General features: G+C 39.7%; 1 non-coding gene across 1 annotated transcript; it reads right to left on the reverse strand.

The window, feature by feature from the left end:
• Positions 1–2,622: 2,622 nt before the first annotated feature.
• Positions 2,623–2,694, reverse strand: TRNAA-AGC. The gene has a single exon. It is a non-coding gene; the product is annotated as a tRNA-Ala (tRNA).
• Between the last annotated feature and the right edge of the window lie 4,189 nt (positions 2,695–6,883).

Raw genomic sequence — 6,883 nt, forward strand, 5'->3', positions numbered from 1 at the left:
ATACACAATATACTCTATTATTCAAGAAATCTGCAGACACATGACATGCATTTCTAATACATCTAGAGATGCATTAGATTATAGCTGAGAGATTATAACTGATTGGATTGAAGAAACTGACAGAACAAAAGGGTAGAATCATGGTTTTCAATTAACACATGTGATTTTCTTTCATCTCATCTACATAATCTTGGTTGGCTTCAATTTGTTGACATAGACAGAAGGTTTAGTTATGTACAAGGAATTGCCATAAGTCTCCCACCATAACTGCGTATGATGGAACTGTTCCTGAATTAGGTAGTTAAGAATAAAACAATCCTTTTTCTTCAATTAAATATGTCTTTGAAAAAAAAAAAATGATGCATTACCAGTTGAGTCAGAGTGACTGCATGGCCTAATGGATAGTGTCTACTTCCACATTGTTTTGTAGCCAATGGTCCAGTTCAAACACCACCTCTCACACATTTACACAGAGTCTCACACACAACAGTCAGATTCTCTTTCCTCTCAGCAGCTCCTTAATATTTAGTTTCTTCCTGGAGAAAACTCATCAAAAGATGAGCTTGTTGAAGAATGGAACCCCAAAATAAAACACAGTTAAATTTCCAGAACGGATCTAAAATGTATCTTAAAATGAGTCATTCTTTTCCTGGGCCAAAGTTAGGCAGTGCTTGCTCTCAAAAGAAGCTCTTGTCTGTCCCATGTTATTTGTCTTCATTGCCATATGTTTTTGAAGTCTCCGTCCTATATTTTCTATGGCTTTCTCACTCTAAGCTTGGGTTTTGTACCTATCCTCTTTTCCCTTAAATACAGAGGTAGACCTCCTTGGGAAGTCTGTGGCTAGAAGGGAAATAAATATTTCCACTTGGGCCTAATGTAATAGAGAAAAACAATGGTGATAGTTCATTATACTCTTTTTGACTACTATGCTTCTGCAACTTGAACTCCCATAGTTAGAGCATGTGGATAATTTTCTCTTGACAGAATGGACATAAGTGGTAAACAGACGTTGTGAAGCTATAACATTCAAAAGAATAAAACATGACCCATTGCCTCCATCAAAGAAAATCTGCCTTCTGAGCACTAGCTCTGAATCTTTTTTTCTTTTGAGAAGTTAATTCAGAATTGAAGAAAGTTTTTAGACGTTTAGTCCACACTTTCTTCGAAGTTTATAGGGGTTTTGGATCTTCGAAATCTAATGTAAGGCTTAGAACACAAAGAGGGGGGTTGATACAAAAATTTCTGAAGATTTGAAACCCACCAGCCACTCCTCGGAAGGAAGATTCGGCAATCTACTTCCGTAGAGATACCGCCTCGGAAACCCAAGGAGGGGTCGCTATGAGTCGGATCCGACTTGACAGCTGTGAGTTTAGTTTTTTGTTTTTTAGTTCAGTAGGTTTGGAGTGGAGCAGAGATTCTGCATTTCTCACAAGCTCTCTTCCGGTCCAAGAACTACACTGATCAAAAAACAAACCTGTTGGCCTGAAGTCTAGTCTAACTCATGGTGACCCCGTGTGTTACAGAATAGAATTTTTCCAGAGGGTTTTCTTGGCTGTAATCTTAATGTAAGCAGATCGTGGAGCCTTTCTTCCGCGGTACCCCTGGGTGGTGCAAACCATCAACTTTTAGGTTAGTATTCCAACGCAAACCGTTTGTACCACCTAAAGACGTTAAAGAATGCCTGGAGGTGCCGAGAGTCGAACTGTGTATCTCATGAATGCGAGGCACGCACTGTACCACTGAGCTACACAGCTACGGAAAGATCTTTCCCAATAAAAAGGAAAATTCCTTTCCGATAGAGGGCGCAGCTGGATTAGGTCAAATTACTTCTGTTGTTGTTGTTGTTATTTGCCGTCGAGTCGGCCCCGACTCATAGCGACCCCTCCTTGGGTTTCCGAGGCAGTATCACTACGGAAGTAGGATTGCCCAACCTTCCTTCCGAGGAGTGGCTGGTGGGTTTGAACCGCCAGCCTTCTGGTTAGCAGTCAAGTGCCTTAGGCACTATGCTACCAGAGCTCCTAAATTACTTCTATAAATCAGCTAATCAAATCCATGTCTTCTCCGGTAAGAGTAAAGACAAAACAAACCTGAAAATCAACTCGTGAACTTTGAGATCTTCAGCCGAATACTCTTCCCAATGGAGCTATTCCGGCTTAAATGTGATGGCTTTACATTCTTTGATGAAAATAAATTTCTCAGTTGCCGAGTTTGGAATCCTCCACGTTTCTCTTGCTTACTCTCCAGTCTGGTCATAGCCAAGCACAGTTCAGAAAATAAAAGAAAGTGAGAGATATTGTCTGATAGTTTTGTGTTTTTCTTATGTTACATCTTTCCATCCTATTTTCTTCCCTGCTTTATTCATAACACTGTAAAATAGAACCAAAAATGAACGTGCTCATCAGTGAGTGGTCTTAGTTTTCTGGGTCGTGTCCTTCCTTTGGTGCCACAGCTATCCCGGGTAATGCTAAGGCCCACAGGGTAGAAATTGGGCAGCAGTAACACTGGAAGATCGTCGTTAGATAGATAGGTTTGCCTTCTGTTGAGTAAGAAAAAGAGACAGAAGCAGTGAGAAAACAAGTACTAACAACAAAAATACTGAGTAAAACAGTGAAAGGCTAAAAGTGGAGGTGCCGGGGATTGAACCCGGGGCCTCGTGCATGCTAAGCACGCGCTCTACCACTGAGCTACACCCCCCTGAGGAATACTGTATTCGGGAAAATACTCAAGACTGATCATTAGCCACAAGGCAAAATAATTTACGTAATTTTACTATTTCCCAGATCTAAAACCTAGGTCTTGTGTCGCACTTTGCGAGTAAAAGAGTAAACCGCGTTTTAGACTGAAAGTTCCTATTGGAACTTTCCTGGAATCTTTCTGTTCCTAGGAAGCCTGGAATCTCTTCCCTGAACCCGAGATGAAACATTTTCTCTACTGTCTTCACTTCTCTTCCTTTTTTCTCCCACTGCTCTAAAGGGCTGCCAGAAAACCACAAAGAATAATGCGGGGAAACAAAACTAAGCACGATTTTACGTCCCAGTGAGGAGAGGAGACCGGAAGAGAAATGCAGCGAGGATAATATAGGTCGCAGGCACAGCTCTCGAGGATTCCCGCGCCCGGCCTGCAGCTGAGATGCTAAGACCCTCCAAGGGACCAGCTGGGAAGAGAGGAGAGGGAACGCGTGCGCTGTTATGATAGCGAACCCTTGCGGGCAAAATACTCCTCTGCAAGGAGAACGCCAGGAAGGTGATTTATGGGATGGGGATCCATACTATACAAGTCAACGCTTTGTAAAACCACAGGGCTGCACTCGTTCAACAGCCATTCCATTCTCTGAGGCTTTGGGCCTCTTTCTCTCCCAGCTCAAAAAACCTACAAGAGCCTCAGCTTATACGGGGGAAGTAGCTTACGTGGGCAGAAAGACATAATAAGGTGATGTAGTAAATATTCTTTCTCCAATCAGAGACGAAAAGGACGTCACTAAAAATGAATATATATATGCTATAATGAAAGTACATATTCTGAAGGGAGGGTAAACCACTAATCAGAGGGTAGACACATGTTAACTTGGGTTGAAGGGGAAGGCAATATACAATAAAGAGGAAGTGGGCACGAAATGATCAAGGCAAAGGAAGACATAGGGAGGAGCACCAGAGTGAAAAGCAAGAGGTAAACACTATTACGTACAAAATCTTGCAATAACAGTAACAATAATCTACTAGTGGATACATAGATAGACAAGCTGAACAGGTATGGGAAAGCAAATGGGACTATACCCAGAAATACATTTAGGTTTAACAGAGAACAGCTCTACGTTTGGAATTACATATGCTGCAAATATATCCATGAATAGTGTACAACATATAGGGGCAAAGTTATGAAAACTTCTTAGCCATAAGCAAACACCTTGAGGGAATGAGTTACCGGGCCTGTGGGCTAAGGGCCATAGTCTCAGGAAACATGGTCAATTGACACAATGTAGCCCTCAAAGAAAATGTTCTACATCCTACTTTGGTTAATAGTGTCTGGGGTCTTAAAATCTTGTGAGTGGCCATCTAAGGTGCAGCTATTGGTCTTTCCCTGTCTGGATCAGAAAGAATTAAGGAAGATCAAAGACACATGGAAAAATATTGGTCCAAAGGACTTGTGGACCACATGAACCTCAGCCTCCATGACCCTGAGAACTTGATGGTGCTCAACTACCACGACTGAATACTCTGATAAGGGATTACATTAGAAGCTCCTGGCTAGGGTGGAAGAAAAGTGTGTAACAAAACTCAAAATCATAAAAAATAAAATAAAAAGACCAGGCTCTCTGGTTGGACAGAGACAAATGGAAATCTGAGATTATGGCCCTTGGTCACATTTCAAGCCTGGTACTGAATTCACCTCCATGGCTCAAATTTCCACCAAACAACTGACAGGTCTATAAGGTGAACAATTACACCAGGGAGATACACACTCCTTAGAACTATCAACCAAATGAGACCAAAAGGGAAGCACTTGCCCTGGGACAAAATTCAGAAGACAGGAAGGGAGAGGAAAGAAGGACTAATGGAAATGGGAAACACAGGGAGGGAGTGGGATGAGTGCTGCTACGTTGTGGGGATTGCAATCAATGAATCAATGGCATGAAACAAAACATCTACAAGTTGTTGAATGGAAAATTGATAAATTCTATAAACCTTTATCCAAGTCACAATAAAAAGTTAAAAATAGATCAAACATATTTTTATATATTCGCATAAATGCTTTAAACCAGTCTAAAGAAGTTCTCATACAAGATGAATGAATTGGAATTTTCACAAAAATATGGATTCCCTGATTCCAACAAGGCTGAATGATCAATGAGGAGAGAGAGGGTGGTGAGGGTGTTTGAGTCCAGTAATCCTTTTTTCCCCTCACATTCTTTTGTATTAGATATGAAACATTAATGAAAACTGACCACATTTTAGGCCACAAAGAAAGTCTCAATAAATTCCAAAGAACAGAAATACTACAAACAACGTTCAATGACATCAGGCAATAAAACTTGAAATTAATAACAAATTGGAAAAACATAAAAGTCCTTCTCACCTGGAAATTTTAAAACATGCTACAAAATAATTCTTGGGTCAAAGGTGGAAATCCAAAATTTAATTTTATAATTTCTTAAAAGTGACAAAAAATGCAAAACTGGCATACCAGAATCTGTGGGATAAAGCTACAATATTTATCAAAAGAAATATTATACCATTAGACATCTATATCAATAGCTATAAAAAATAAAATTAAACACTCAATTCAAAATGAAAGAAAATGAACAACAAAATAAAAAGATGCATGTGGTAGTGAAGGTTGTGCGTCAACTTGGCTGGGCCTGGTTTTGAGTGGCTGGGCAGCTGGATGTAGCTATTCTCCATGATGAGGCTGGTAATAAACTCCATGATAGAGTCTACTGTGAGCATCTGAGTAGCTAGCTGCCTTAGCGATATGGTCTGCTTGCAGTATATGAGAAGATGCTTTGAGAAAGGTCTCAGAGTTTTGGGGCACATCTGGATCCTGCATTTGCTGAGTTTTCATCTCAGTAGCCTACCATGTTGTCTGCTGATCTTAAGACTGTTTCTGGACTTGAACGAGTGGCCCACCGTGTTGCTTGATAATTTTGGAACTGTGCCATTTTACTTGTCGACCTTCGGTTTGTCAGCCTCAGCAGCCAGCAGCTGCTTGAGTTAAGAGACTCTGACAGCTCCAGTGGGCCTGGAGCAAAAGGCAGAGCTGAAGTCCAAAGTTGAGGGGCCTTCACCCAGCCCCTAATGATGGTACTTAGAATCAGACTTCTAGCCTCCTAATCTGTAAGAGAATAAATCCCTGTTTATTAAAACCATCCACAATGCAGAAGGGTTAACAAAGATAAATTCAGAAAATAATGAGTTAGAAAAAAAGTAGAACTAATGAAAAAATAAACTACAGACCAATTTCATACATGAAATTCAATGCCTAAATCTAAAATAAAATTAATAGCAAATAGAATCTAATAACACATTAAGAATAATAATACATGATATCTAAGTAGGGTTTATTTCAGGAGTGTAAAGACCACTCACTACTAGGAAAGCCATTGATATAACCCATATTGCTAGGTCAAATAGAAAAACCATACATAATTATCGCCATAGATACAGGAAGGCACTTGACAAAAGTGAAAATCTATTTCACATGCTAAAAGCATTCAGTAAAATAGGAATTGATGGAGATCACTGAAGAGAAGGGAAAGGAAGACTGGAGAAGGGAAGGAAAAGGGAAAGGAAATTTCAAGAAGGAAAAGAACAGAAACTCCTGAGTATCAATTTTTATATACAAGAAATTTCCAAAACTGTAAAGCATTCTTTAAAGTAACAAAAATATATTTAAAAACTATAAAAACATACTGTATTCCTACAGAGGAAGACTCAACTTCATATAATTTTCACTCTTCCCTAAAACAAGTTATGAATTTAGGGCAAACCCACAGTCCAGAGTAGAAGATAAGGGAAATACTGAACCAGAGAAAAAAAGCTTCCTCTGATTCATTACTTTTTGTAAATCACAAAGAATGGACCACAGATGAGCCAGAATATGTAAAAGTGGAAATTCTAAGAACAGAACCCTAATCAAGATCCAGGCTAGAAGGGGTTGTTGATTGTGCTGACTGCCAAGTTGTTCAGAGGCAAAAGATAAGGCATGAGTATATTGAGAAGCTGATGGAGATGAGTAAGATGATAAGAATTATCTATTAATATTAATTGGTATATACATGGGCCCCTTTGGCCTCTATTATCAAATACAGACGAAGGGAGATATTCTGACTGCCATGTACTTACTGACTGATATTCCTTTAGAGAGCCCTGATTTGTTGATGGTTTGT

This window comes from Orycteropus afer, unplaced genomic scaffold (assembly GCF_000298275.1).
Source record: "Orycteropus afer afer isolate SDZICR_OR568_19922 unplaced genomic scaffold, OryAfe1.0 scaffold00919, whole genome shotgun sequence".
In the NCBI taxonomy this organism is placed as follows: Eukaryota; Metazoa; Chordata; class Mammalia; order Tubulidentata; family Orycteropodidae; genus Orycteropus; species Orycteropus afer.